The sequence below is a fragment of the Loxodonta africana genome, chromosome X, assembly GCF_030014295.1.
Source record: "Loxodonta africana isolate mLoxAfr1 chromosome X, mLoxAfr1.hap2, whole genome shotgun sequence".
Lineage (NCBI taxonomy): Eukaryota > Metazoa > Chordata > Mammalia > Proboscidea > Elephantidae > Loxodonta > Loxodonta africana.
This window is the reverse complement of record NC_087369.1, coordinates 131,602,599-131,617,578: the sequence shown is the minus strand read 5'-3', so window position 1 is coordinate 131,617,578 and position 14,980 is coordinate 131,602,599.

Sequence of the window (14,980 nt, the reverse complement as noted above, 5' to 3'; positions counted from 1 at the left end):
AGATAAAATCTGATTCAAGCACAGATACCTCAAACGTGCTGCGATTGTGTGCAAAATATTATTGGAAGGGAACTCACTAATTCCAACAGATCGTAGCACTTCAAATTTTAGCTCTGTTTTTGTGGGTGAGGAAGTATGAGAAAAATGGGATAATAATGAGGAGGAATCAAAATGAAAAGATTTTTTCTAATAATGATATGAGTTCTATGCTCTCACATTTATAAACAAATATAGCTTAGTCAACAGCTGACACTGGGATTGTTTGTATGTTTTTGGAAACAGTCTCAGCACAAAACCAAAACCAGATTCTGACTCATAGCAACCCTATAGGTAGGACAGAGTAGAACTGCCCCATAGAGTTTCCAAAACTGTGATCTTTACAGAAGCAGACCATCATATCTGGTTGGTGAGTTCGAACTACCAACCTTTCAGTTAGCAGCTGAGCACTTAACCACTGCGCCACCAGGGCTGTTAGTCTCAGCACAGTCTCCTGAAAGGTAAGATAAATAAATAATGCTCAGACAACCCTAATTATATTAACCACTTTAGGACTGAAGTCAGAGATGTTAGGGAATAGCAAAATGTTAGTCAACAGGCTACTTTCCCTCCCCCAATCTGGTTGTTGTCTCCCATGCATTCTCCTTTTCCTGCAACATTGGAAATTGCTGGGCTAGGTGGAGTGGAGGATTTAACAAAGTCAAATGCTCCCCAAATTTTAGACAGAGACACATCTCTATTATGTTTCTTATATTAGGATTGTACCAAGGGGTGGGGGGAGAAGGATTGACCAAAAAAAGAAAAAAAGGATCCCTGAGTCTTTCTACCTGAAATAGAGGCACTTCCATAGTCTTAGGGAAGCTGTCATCTGCTTGGAGAATGAATCTGGATGATGTGGGCTGACTGCTATTGTTTACAAACTGATGAGATGCTCTGAGAGTTCCTTGAGGGTACAGTCTTGAGTAAAGGACTAGCAAATTTACTACAGTCCTACCTCACTGAATTAGTTGAGCAGGCTAATCCTCACAAATGGATAGGATTTAAGATATGATTGTGAGATTTTAATCCAACTGCATAAATCTGTGTATAGATGTAGGCTTAGATTTATAGACACTGACTATAAAGAAAAAAATGGACCTTTTCCTCTAACAACTTTCATGCTCATTTAAAATCATCATTGTTTAGCATGCATTTTTCTCAATAAAACTAGCATGCTGAAATGGAAAAAAAAATAACTCAGTAATTTTTGAGTTCATATGTTCTCACCTAAACTTCAAAATGTATTGAAACACTCTGATCTTTTCATAGTTACAGAAATGTCTGACCACCATGACTGATCCCTTTTCGAAAGTGAATCATTTGTGTTTATGAATATGGAGCCATCCTAAAGATTTTCCATTCTTTCCTACCTCTCCTCTTTTTCTAAATCACAATTGGAAGCATTCCCCTTCCATGGAAAGTTTCCAGGTTATTTTTGTTCTCTTTCCATCCCTGGAGCTCCTAATTCACCCCCACATGCTTGCTGACTGTCCCAGGAACCCCACCCCTCTAAGGTCATCATGTTCTTGCTTGGCATGTCTCTTATGTCTAGAATGTTTCTTCCTAGACAAAAAGTCCTTCAGGCAGTGGTTGGGCAACATTGACTTTCATTCTGAGCTTAACAAATTAATAGTGATAATTTCTAATTGACCATCTGGGATATCCTGTCAGGGTCAATAAGGCCCCATCCTGTTTGTGGGGTTGGAGTGGAGATCTTTTTTGTGTATATGAGTCTGGTTGTACAAGAAAAATAAGGAATTCGCAGTGAAGCATATTAGAGCAATTATTTCTTCACGGGTGGTTAAAGCCACTAGTCCTTCAATCCTGTCCCTCTAACTACTTCAAGGAATGCCATGTCTGCCCAGAAACACACCACTGGATGTGCCCATTACTCACCTTAGAATAGTCTTCATCAGTTTAGACTCCAGCATTTATAGAAATTAATTTGATTACTTGACTGACAGTGTAAACAAAGGAAAAAGATACATAAGAAAGAGGAGCTATTTCAGGCAGAGGAATCATATTTGCACAATACCCAGACTGTAAGTATAAGAATTTACAAAGTCCACGTCTCCATAGCCCAGGCAAAGTGGACAGTGGATGTAATTACCCAGTTGATTCAGGCGAAGAGCTGGCATGACTGCGTCCACTTTCCACTTGGCTTTGGCTATTAAAACCAGACCCACATCCTCCTCTCGCACCAAGTACCTCAATCCTCTTTTTATAGCACCAGGAAGCCAAAGTGGTGTTCATGACTGGAAGACCTTACAACTGACTGATTTTCATTACCGGGTTGACTAAGCAGAAACATTGGTACATCATTGAATTTCCCTTCTCTGTCCTGCTTGTTATTTTTAGTTTATGGATGTGGCAACAGGTCTCTATTTGGACACTGTACTTGGACTTTTAATGCTCCACTTTATAACTATGAAAATTGTATTGCCTCCCAATGAAGCAGCTATCTGTCTTCATGAGCCTCATTTTAAGCCAAGAAAGAAAAAACATTTCTAACTAACATGCAAACTCCTTTTCCAAAGGATGTAAATAAGGAGGGGACTAGCATAATTATGAGAGAAACAAAGCCAGTTTAGAATGTATGAGCTGAAGGAAGCTCTGCAGCAATTTTTTTTTTTTTTTTTACTATCTCTAGGACCCAGGCTTCTGATTTTAGAAACAAAATTATTTCCTTCCTATGTGCTAGGCTTTTTGTTATCATTGTTGTTTAATCCAGATTCTTTCCTCTGTTAAATACCTAGCGCACCTGTGGGAGTCCCTTAAGCTGGGTTTTCCCCATGTGTAGGAGAAAGAGGAAGGGAAAGGGAAAAAGGGGGAAGAGGAATAATAGCTAACGCTTACATGGCACTGTGTGCCAGACGTTGTTCTAAGCACTTTGCATATATTGATTGATTTAATTCTCACAATCCTACGAGATAAGTATTATTACCTCCGTTTTAGTGATAAAGGAACTGAGGCACAGAGAAGTTAATTCACTGCCCAAAGTGACACAGGTAAGAAGGGGGTACAGCCAGGATTTGGATCCAGGCAGTCGGGCCCCTGTCTGTTCTTTTAACTGTTACACTATGCTGCCTCTCAACTTGGGGAAATGAGGCAACTGTATTAACTCTGAGGCTCCTGGGAGGAGCAAACTGTGACAATTCTGTTCCCGTGTCAGATATGGTAACACCTCCAGCAGATGGATTAAGACTACTCTGAGAAACAAAGCCCCCCTTTCTAACTATAAACTTGAATCTCTTTAGCCAGGTCTTCACTGAAAGAACAGAGTGTGGATCGTGGGCACCATCTAGCTAATGATTTCTTTATTTCCTCTCTTAATTCTCCCCTGCATACACACACATACACACACTCTCGATGCATTTTTTTAAAAATAAATATTTCTGATTTTTCTCAATAAGTCCTTTTGTACTCCTCTTCAGATTTGGTTTGCTACTGTTGGCAAGAAGTTTCCATAGTCTGGGTCTTAGGGTTTCTCAAGCATATTTTTTGTTGAAATTGCTGAGAGCTTATATTGACAATGCAAGGAGTAAAGTGCTTTATTTCACAATATTTTGTAGAAAAGAAAAATGACTGCCCACATTACAAGGTACTGGCGTAGTGGTTAAGTGCTACGGCTGGTAACCTAAAGGTCAGCAGTTCAAATCTGCCAGGCGCTCCTTGGAAACTCTATGGGGCAGTTCTACTCTGTCCTATAGGGTCGCTAGGAGTTGGAATTGACTTGACGGCAACAGGTTTGGTTTGGTTGGTTGGCAGACTTCTCGCAGTACCGTATGTTATTATTGGGAGCTCATACGTCTGGGTATCAATGCAGAATCTTTATACCAGTGTTCTTCAAAACCATTGACCCATGGCCATCAAGTTGATTCTGCCTGACTCATAGCGACCCTATAGGACAGATTAGAACTGCCACATAGGGTTTCCAAGGCTGTAATGTTAACAGAAGCAGTCTGTCACATCTTTCTCCTGCGAAGCGGCTGATAGGTTCGAACTGCTGACCTTTTGGTTAGCAGCTGAGCACTTAACCACTGTGCTATCAAGGCTCCCTAGTGTTCTTCAAACCATCCTTCAAATTTCAGCATGTCTTTTCCTTCCCAGCAGAACTTGGAGAATTAGGTGGTTGGCAGAAGACTCCAAAGGTCATCTGCTTCCAACCCCTCCTTCCTCTCCAGCTTGGGTACAGAGTACTGACTATAAAGTGCCTCATCATAGAACCTGGCATAACGTAGGTGGAGATTTCATGGTGGGTTTCTTCTACCCTGTCCTCTTCCACTTTCTCTCAAAAGCCCTTTAACTATCTGCTGTGATTCTGATGGTTTCAACTTGTTCTTCTGAAAATACAGATAGCACTTTCTCTTGTCCCAGAGATCACTTCCCTTGCCTCAGTGACCCATTTAATCTGTATTTGCGCTTATGATTAGAGTGGCCATATAATTTATCATCCAAACCAAGACACTTTTGAAAAGTGAATGGGAGCAACCTTAAAAGTTATGCTTGCCAGAAAAATAGACACAAAACTGGGGCTTTCCCAGACAAATCAGGACGTATGGCTACCGTACTTCCAATGTCTTGCTTGGTTCAGAAGTGGCCACATGCTGGCGTAGTTTTGCTGTGTGAGGCTTATCTTCATGGGTATCTCATAATCTCATTGTACATTTAGTCCTCTTGAGAGGACAAGGTTTACTTGTGTGACTTGCTGAAGCCAATCAGATTAATGGAGGCAATGGGAGTTATAAACAGCCTGAATTTCAGCCTAGCTCTTGACCATTTTTCAAAACTGCTCTCCATTTCTCCCATTACCAGAAAGCCAAGTCATTCCAACTGCATAGAGTAGCACTCAGAGTATAATTGAGGCTTGAATAAACAACACATGTGGCTTTTAAGGTTAAATGAATATTGTTTGACATACAGTACACTAGAGTTGTTTTTCATTTGGCTTTCAAAAATTGGTTAAAATTATATCTTGTTGCTTCTCAGAGTTAACTAGAATCCTTCTGTCTCCATTAGAATTACTGTTTTTTCAAAAAATCCTTGGCTGAAAAAAGAAGTTCCTTCTCACCGAAGATAATTTGTCCAGTGAATCAGGAAAAGAAAAGAAAAGAAACAGGTTTTTAGGCTCTTGATGCCTACTTTTTTCCTTCAGATATTTTGTCTCTTAGATACAGTTAATGATTGTAAATAGGCATACCTATTTTTAGTTGTCCAGACAGACCCTGCCCAGGTCTAGAGAACCACTTATAACTGCACAAAATGTGAATACCTAAGAAGACAATTCCACTTTAACTAAGTTGAATAGAATAACTGAAATGTTGAAACCTTTAGCAGCTACTTCTAAAACATTCAAGCTTAGAGAATGTCATTGTGATGACTTTGAAAGCTCAAAGGCACCAGAAATACTTCAGCTCCTTCTTGAGAAAAGGATATACATACATATATGTATGTATACAAATATATATATATATATATATATATATATATATATATATATATATATATATAAAATCACTATATAGTGCAGTGGTTAAGCATTCGGCTGCAAACCAGATGGTCAGCAGTTCAAATCCACCAGCCACTCTTTGGAAATGCTATGGAACTGTTCTACTTTGTCCTATAGAGTCGCTATGAGTCGGAATCAACTGGACAGCAGCGGGTTTGGTTTTTTGGTTTATCTCGGTAATGGAATGTGTACTAGTTGGGGAGCAGTTGGAATCTAGGAGGAATTTGGTTTCAGTGTATATATGTATACTACAACAGCCTCCTGGTTGGCCTCCCAGATTCCAGTTGTTCCCCAACTAGTCTACAAGTTCCATGGACCACACTTTGAAAACCACAGCACTAGGGGATCCAAAGGAAGTCTAAGATATAATCTCTGCTTTCAGGGGATTTACAGGCTCATCAAGGAGTCAAGGCAGTCCCAGGAAACATTTAACACCAGAAAGTATTGTACATATTTTAGTACTCATTCACTGAACAAATATTGAATGAGTACTACGTACCCAGCACTGTTCTCGGTGAACACACCAGACCAAAATCCTGCTCTCAGGCAGGATTCTAGTGGGGGAATATAGACAGTAAATAAGATAAATAAAACATAAAATGTAAGATAGTGATAAGTGCTAAGGAGAAAAAGCACAGAAGGTGGATAATTGATACCAGTGAGAGGATGCAGTATTAGATAGGGTGGTCAGAGAAGTTCTCCCAAGTCCTTCTTTTGACAAGTACTTATTGAGTGGCTACCGTATTTTTGCACAAATAATGTGCATGTTATTAGTTTTTTGCCAACCGCACCCTTCCCCAGCACCCCAGGTATTTTTGTAAATGCACTATGCAATTTTTTGCAGCAACATAAAAATATAGTGAAAAATCAGCACACTACACTTACAAAAATAGCTCAGGGGGGGCACAGTTGGCAAAAAAGACTTATAAAAAGGGCATTGTTTGTGTAAAAATACTGTACTATCTGTCTGGCACTGTTTTAGATGATATAGACATGGATAACACACATGAAAAACCCTACCCTTATGGAATGGATATACTTATTTGGGCATCAGGATTCCTGGGGTTCTGATGTTAACTGTTATGAACTCATGTGACTGTGGGTGGCCACTGTCTCTCTCTAAGGTTACAAGATGCTAAGTTTTTCAGGCAATTGGAAGCCTGTAAGAATTCTTGAGGAAGGCTTTGTGGAGGAAGAAAACTTAAATGGAAACGCTGAGAAATGGGTATGGTATTCATAGGCATAGGGGAGCTGTGGCATGTGGGAGGTGAGGAGGTAATTTCAAAATAACATGAGCAAAAGCATGGAAGCAAAAATGGGAGACACATGTTCCATGAATAGCAAGGAGAACAAAGGGTTTACATTGTAGAGCAGCTGATATAGTTGGGTAGGAGGTTGTTCTTGTTTAGCTGCCGTCAAGTCAGCCTCCATGCACAATAAAACTAAATGCGACCCAATCCTGGGCCATCCCCCTGAATGGCCACGGATCTGACCATTGTGATCCATAGGGTTTTCACTGGCTGATTTTTGAAGGTAGATTGCCAGGCTTTTCTGCATAGTCCATCATAGCCTGGAAGCTTCATTCAAACCTGTTTAGCATCATAGCAACACACAAGGCTCCACTGACAGATGGGTAGTTGTTGCACATGAGGTGCACTGGCCTGGAATTGAACCTAGGTCTCCTACATGGAAGATGAGAATCTACCACTGAACTACCCAGTGACCATGGAGTAGCAGGTAGGTGCTCAATAAAGATGAGGTGGGAGCTCATTCTAGCGGGTCTTGAATGGAAAACCACTGAAAGTTTTGATCAGGGAATGATATATAATGAAAATGATGTTTTAGGAAGATTAACCTAGCCATCAGAGAAATCTTCAAAATTCATAAATATTTTCATAAGATTATTTTTATTGTGATAAATATATATGTAACAAAACATTTGACATTTTAACAATCTTCACATGCACAGTTCAGTGACATTATGTTCATCATGTTGTTCAAACATCTCCCTTATCTGTTTCCAGATTATTTTTTAATTATAAAGGGTTAAAGCCATACTTTGTTATGTCACTGTCTGATGATCATATTACTAGCAAACTAGTTCCAGGGTCCATTTCAAGCCCAGGAGCCATGGTGGTGCAGTGGTTAAGAGCTTGGCCGCTAACCAAAAGGTTGGCAGTTTGAATCCACCAGCTGCTCCTTGGAAACCCTATGGGGCAGTTCTACTCTATCCTATAGGGTCTCTATGAGTCGAAATTGACTTGACTGGCAACAAGGTTTTTTTTTCAAGCCCTAAAAGCCAATGACATTACATAATTTTCCTAAAAGTAACTATGATATGCTTGAACCAGTAGTATGTTACTATTTTATTTAATTATTGTAATTATTGTACTTTAGATGAAGGTTTACAAAGGAAACTAGTTCTTTAACAATCAACACACATGTTGTATTGTGACATAGGTTGCCAACCCAGCAACATCTCAACATTCACCCCTTCTCAACCTTGGAATCCCCATTACCAGCTTTCCTCTTCCCTCCTGCCTTCTCGTCCTTGTACCTGGGCTGGTGTGCCCATTTAGTCTCATTTTGTTTCATGGGCCTGTCTAATCTTTGGCTGAAGGGTGAACCTCAGAAGTGACTTCAGTACTGAGTTAAAAGGATGTCCAAGGGCCATACTCTTAACAGTTTCTCCAGTCTCTGCCAGACCAATAAGTCTGGTCTTATTTTTTGTGAATTAGAATTTTGTTCTACACTTTTCTCCAGCTCTGTCTGGGACCCTCTGTGGTGACCCCTGTCAGGGCAGTCGGTAGTGGCAGCCAGGCACCATCTAGTTGTGCTGGACTCAGTCTAGTGGAGGCTGTGGTACGTGTAGTCCATTAGTAATACATTACTATTTTAGTTGCACATTTTTGAAAGCTTGGGAGATGAATTAGAACATTCTTAATGCTTATATTTTTTTCCTATTCTTGTTATCTCATGAAATATCTGTTTGAATTGATATTGTCATGGTGACCCCATGTGTACAGAGTAGAACTGTCCCATAGGGTTTTCAAGGCTGTGACATTTCAGAAGCACATCACCAGGCCTTTCCTCTGAGGCACCACTGGCTGGGTTTGAACTACCAGCCTTTTGGTTAATAGTCCAGCGCTTTACCATTTGCGCTACCCAGGGACTCCTATATATGAAATATTTAAATAGTGGTCATTTACAGTGGTGCAAGCATCTCTAAGACCAAGCTCTCCTCACTCTTGTCTTTCTGCTTCTTTGGACATAGGTAACATAGGTAGAAATTTGGAAATTATTCTCATTTTTTAAGTAATTTATTTTATCTTTGTCTTGTTGAGAATATACACAGCAGGACATATACCAATTCAACAATTTCTACATATATAATTCAGTGTCATTGATTACATTCTTCGAGTTGTGCAGCCATTCCCACCCTTCTTTTCCAAATTGTTCTCCCCCATTAACACAAACTCACTGCCCCCTAAGTTTCCTGTCTATCAAGTTGCTGTTGTCAATTTGATCCTACATAAATAGATCTTGAAAGAGCACAATGTTCAATTCAGACGTTCTTTACTAATTAAGCTAAAGCATTGTTTGGTTTAAACAGACTTCAGGGGATATTTTTGGATTGAGGTTTAAAGATTATCTCAGGCCAATAGTTTTGAGGATTCATCCAGCCTCCATGGCTCTGGAAAGTCTGGATCCCATGGGAATTGGAAATTGTGTTCTGCATTTTCTCCCTTTTGATCAGGATAATTCTTTCTTGTTTTTTTTTTATCTTGAATTAGCTGAGGAATATCCCTATCTGTGGTGTGTTTGTTGCTCTCAAGACTGAGAGTAGAATCTTCTTCCCTAAAAGCAGCTACTCTTGAAGACAGTAATGCTAGAGGCTCGCTGTCCAAACATTGGGTCATGTAGACCTAGAGAAAGGCGTCTCAGGCAAAAATAGAGGAGAATGACATGTATATTTGTTATGTGACACCATAACCATGGGAAGTTTTACCTTAACTTTTAGATCAGGTCATAATTTCTCAGAGACATAATGGTGAATTTAACAAATCATGACAGACCAAATCCTCAAAACTCATTTTTTGAGGGTAGTTTAAACACATGTTAAATATGATCTGCAAAATACTTAACCGTCACTGAAATAAAATAATCAAAAGCGATGATGATGGCTTTGTTTCTGGGGAAGGTAATTATTTCCCTTTTTATTTTACAAATTTTGGATAATGTTGCTAGATGGTCTATTTTAGAAAGTGGCAACTTTCTTCAGAGTTGTTTTGAAAAATGAGGCACACCCAGAGAAAGAGCTCAGTGCTGTTTTTTGAAGGACAGCCACAAGAGCTAAAATGTCTTGAGAACTTTGGGTCATAGAACCAAAAATGTTGCTGGGTCTTGAGGGTGATAATTTTCCTTATATGTATGTACGATCCTTTATTTCTTTTTTAATAAACAGGGGATGGAGAGTTGTCGTGGGAACATTCTGATGGTGATATCTTCCGGCAACCTGCCAACAGAGAAGCAGTAAGTGTGAATAGCTCGAATAATTCAACACTCCACAGGATCAGGCCAAACTTTCCTCTCCCTGTGGTTACTATCCCAGCAAAGCCATTTAAGGGCCCATTTCTAGCACCATTTTTCTTCCCCTTCATCAGCAATTTGAATGGCATCATCACCAACCTGTAACCATTTAAGTGCACTGCATAATTGGTAACCGGGATGAGGACATAGAACACAAAGAAGTCATAACCCCAGCTCTAAGGAATCCTTAGTCTAGATCAGAAGTGGGTACCCTTTCAGGATGACTTGCCAAATTTTCATGTCCTCTGTAAGGAATGTAGTTCACTACCCCTATCTTCAACCCTGAGGACCTTTGGTGGTATTGTAAGGTAGCCCAGCCTATCCTTTTGGCAGAGGTATATAAACCCTCTCCTAAGTCTTAGGCTCTCAGTTGGAGAAAGGGAAGGTAGCAGGCCTGATTCTCCTTCTTCCACCCTGCAACATCTTCTTCTCATTCCATTCTAGGCACTAATCTCAGAATAAGACTTACATAGGCATCTACGTATGTGTAGTAATAGCATCTCTTGTTCCTTTGTATTTTGAAGTGATTAACAAAATAGAGTCCCTGTATAAAAATATATGTCTAAGTAGGCTAACATTTCATACTTCTTAAAATAGGAAAAGGAGATGTTCCAGTTCAAAGAGCCTATCACATGTGAAGGACTCATAAAAGTGTACAAAGTATACAGGGGTATTCCTTGCACATAAAAGGGTTTTCATCACACACTTGTACATAAAAGTATACAGAGGTGTCTATGGAAGCATTGTTCATAAGAGCAAAACAAATGGAAACAACCTAAATGTCCATCAGTAGGGACTTGATAAAATAAACTCAATCTATGGGACACTGTGCAGTTGTTCAAAAGAATACAGTACATCTAAATGTAGTAAAATGGGATGATCTCCAAGATTTATTATGTAAGCAAAGCAAGATACAATATAAAATTTATATTATCATTTCCTTATGTAAAAACTGTATATGTGTGTGTGTGTGTAAATGCATGTATAGTGAGTGATCTGGAAGGTGACATACCAAAATGATAAGAATGGAAGACTCAGAGGGGTAGAATTGGGCAGGAGAAAGGTAGCCTTTCACTTTTCTACTTCTGTATTATTTGATGTTTTTCAATGAGCATGAATAGTTTTCTAAAACCTTAGAAACTAGTTCACCACAAGCATTGGCTGTAAGGCAGAAGTCTAGGGGATTACAAGGCAGGCCCAAGAATAGTGAGGGTGTGAAGAAGGTGTTGATAGGGAATGTAACAGAATGACCAATACAAACATCATAGTGTTGCTTAGGCTATGCTTTTCAGTCATCATGTGCCACTTCTGGCTTGTAAGCTCCCAGCTTGCCATCACCCAACCTAACGCCTCAGCAGTGAGATGGAATGATTTATATTTGCTTTATTCTCTAAAAGTATTGTTTTCTGGCCACGGCTGTTTCTGGAATGACTGCGGGTGGAGTGGAGAACAGTATTCTGGACATCTCAAAAAAGCAGCAACCTTGCAAGGGAGGATGGGCTTCCCAATTATCTGCCTGATATAGATGCTGAGGAAAGGTTTTCTCCATCTAGCTCTATCTTCTCTATAGTAAAATGATATTCCTTCCAGATCCTGACAGGAAATGATGTCAGTCTGAGTTTTCTGTGTTGTGAGTGTTCTCTTTTTCTCAGTTCTATTTTTTTCATTGTGGTGAAAGTTGAGAGTGTTTAAATTAGTGGCTGTCAACCAGATACCATTCTGAATCAAATTTAGGGCTCAGTCACTTTAAGCTGTATGCCTTGCCCACTAACAAACAGGCCCCCAACACTGAGCACTGTGGCCATCTCAGAGGTCTTGCTGGCAATGTCACTAATTAGCCTTTCTTCTTGACCTTGTGTTACACCGACCCCAACTCTCTCCCTTGTCTTTCAGCCTCATTGTTCTTCTTAAACTGCTTGTGATAGGGCTGGACTTAATCCGGCATTTCCCTTAGCAAAAGAGTCAGGAACAGAATCCAGGGCCTTGAAATAGTTATTGATTTTCAAAGGCATTCAAGACCTATCTTTAGAAACAAACATTTGGGTCTGGTAGACCAAAATGGCCAGATGGTTCCACTTTATTATAAATAAATATTTTCCTTTGTTCTAAAAGGGGTAGGTATTGTGGGATATGATTTGAATAATAAATAGCATCTGTAGTATGGAAAAGCATGTACCTAGCACATAGTAGGCACACAATAAATATGTGTTGAATGGATGGGTGTGGAAGATTGAGTGAAATGTGGTGTGGCGGGATGGGGGGGATTCCATTAATTTTAATGCACAAAGAATCTGTCCCAAATCAGAGAGAAATTCTTCGGACTTGCTGTTTGCTCTTGACCAGCCTGAAACTAGAAGGTAGGGGAATCCCTTTTGAATAACTGCAGGATGAACTTCCTGCATGGAAGAAAAAAAGCCAGTCCTAACACCACATTTCCTCTAGCGCTTCAGTAGGCTGTTCACATTTACCTTGAACTAGCAAAAAAAAAAAAAGAAAACCTCAGCTCAACAGAAACACAGCTGATTGGTTTACTTTGCCAAGTTTTATGAACTGCATAGGAAGGGGAACCAGTGGTTTAAATATGACTCCTTTGTAAAAATATGAAACAGTTTTTGTTTGATTTTCAGATCATAATTTCACATGATCTGGTCCTAGTGCCATTGGAGTATGTGTGTGTGTGCGTGCGCGCGTTTTTGCGGGGGGGAGTGGGGGGAGGGAGAATAGGCACAGGGTAGAAAGCCAAAACATGAAAGCAAGCATAATTTCATTTTGGACAACAGCCAAACTCTGATTTTGCCCCCAATAGATTACACAGAGATTTACCATTAAAAAAGTGAAAGAGTTTGGAATAGAAACAACATGAAACAGATAACAATTCCTGTCTCCTTCACATTATCAGAACAATGGTTGGGGAAGGAACCTGGCCTAGTGTCTTTAGACAGGGATAGTTCTAGGTCAGTAGTGACTTAAATGGAATGTTTTGATGGCTGTGTGGATCAGAACATGTTCCGAAGGTACTTCTGTAAATGAAATTTTTAATCAATTGTAGATAATTGTAGATTCACTTGCATTTGTAAGAAATAATATAGAGTGATCCTGAGTGCCCTTCACCCAGCTTCCCTCAACGGTAATATCTTGCAAAACTGTAGTACGATGTCACCACCAGGAGGTTGACATGAAGGCCCTTTTAAGGCCCTTTCTGGACTTTGATGTTCTCCTGTCTCCACCAGTAAAACCATTATACCTTTGACTTTAGAACAAGCAAGGTAGAAATTCCTGGGAAATCTCTACAATACAATGAGGCTTGAAATATTTTTCAGTCCTTCAAGTAAATAAATAATGCCAAAACATTGAGCAAAATAAAGCATAGCTATTTTTTTTTTTATATGGTCATTTCTACCTAACTAGTTTTGACCTGGTCTCTCAAGCAGCTTATTTACAGCTGGAATTTAAAAATAAGCTGCAATTCTGCTTACAATTCCAAGGCCTTAAGGCCTTTTTCTCCTTTGCTTTAAGTTACGAAGTCAGAATGGCTTCTGGTCAGGCTCTTTGAGGTGTTTAGAAGTGTCAGTCTGAAGGAGCCATTCCTCTTAAAGAAAAATCACACACCACCATAGCCCCTGCTCCCGCAACAGAGGATCCTTTGTGTCAGCGATTCTCGATGTTAGCTGCAAATTAGAATCCTCTGGGGAGTGAGTATACAGGGAGCCCTGGTGGCACAATGGTTAAAGGTTGGCAGTTTGAAATCACCAGCAGCTCCAGGGGAGAAAGATGTGGCAGATGTGGCAGTCAGCTTCTGTAGAGATTTACAGCCTTGGAAACCCAATGGGGTCTCTAGGAGTCGGAATCAACTACATGGCTGTGGGTATTTTAGTTGAGGAGTACATAAAAACCCTAATGCCCAAGCCTCATTCCAGACCAATTACATCAGAATCCCTAGAGGTGGAACCATCAGTAACTCTCTCCAGGTGATTCCAATGTGCAGTTGAGGTTGAAAACCAGTGGCATAAGTAGCTGTGAACACTGTACACCCAGAACTAAACTCAGTGCCGTCAAGTCGATTCTACAGGACATAGCGACCCTACAGGACAGAGTAGAACTGCCCCACAAGAGTTTCCAAGGAGCACCTGGCGAATTCGAACTGCTGACCCTTTGGTTAGCAGCCATAGCACTTATCCACTATTCCACCAGGGTGAACGCCGTAGCAGACTTCTATATCTGAAAGAACTTTTTGATGAGCCTTTAGCCAAGTGTTTGTGGACTACTGAGTTTGACCAGACATTAGCTCTCCCATTTTCTCCTCCTCCACTCTAAAACTTCCTCTTCTCCCCTTTTTCCCTCACTCCAACTCTCCTGCCATCTCTAAAAACCCAACCTTCTTTGTGACCCTGAATAAAATCCCTTCTCGTCCCTGGCTTCAGTTTCTCTATCTGTAAAACAAAAACTTAAACAAGATAAAGTTCTAGGAGGGCTGACTAGCCCATTAGAGGGCCTCTGATCAAAATCCCTAAGATTTTTTTTTTTTATGAATCATTTTGCTATCGGTGTCATATGTCCAGGAGCCCTGGTGGCGCACTAGTTAAAGCACTCGGCTGCTAACCAAAAAGTCAGTGGTTTAAACCCCCCAGCTGCTCTGCAGGCGAAAAATTGTGGCAGTCTGCTTCTGTAAAAACTTTATGGCCTTGGAAACCCTATGAGGCAGTTCTGCTCTGTCCGTAGGGTCCCTATGAGTTGGAATCCACTCAATAGCAGCAGGTTTGGTTTTTTGTTTTATCATGTGTTCAGGATCTGAGTCCCTGGTACCAAAGGATAGTTTTTTATTTTGTGCTCACCATCATGAACCAG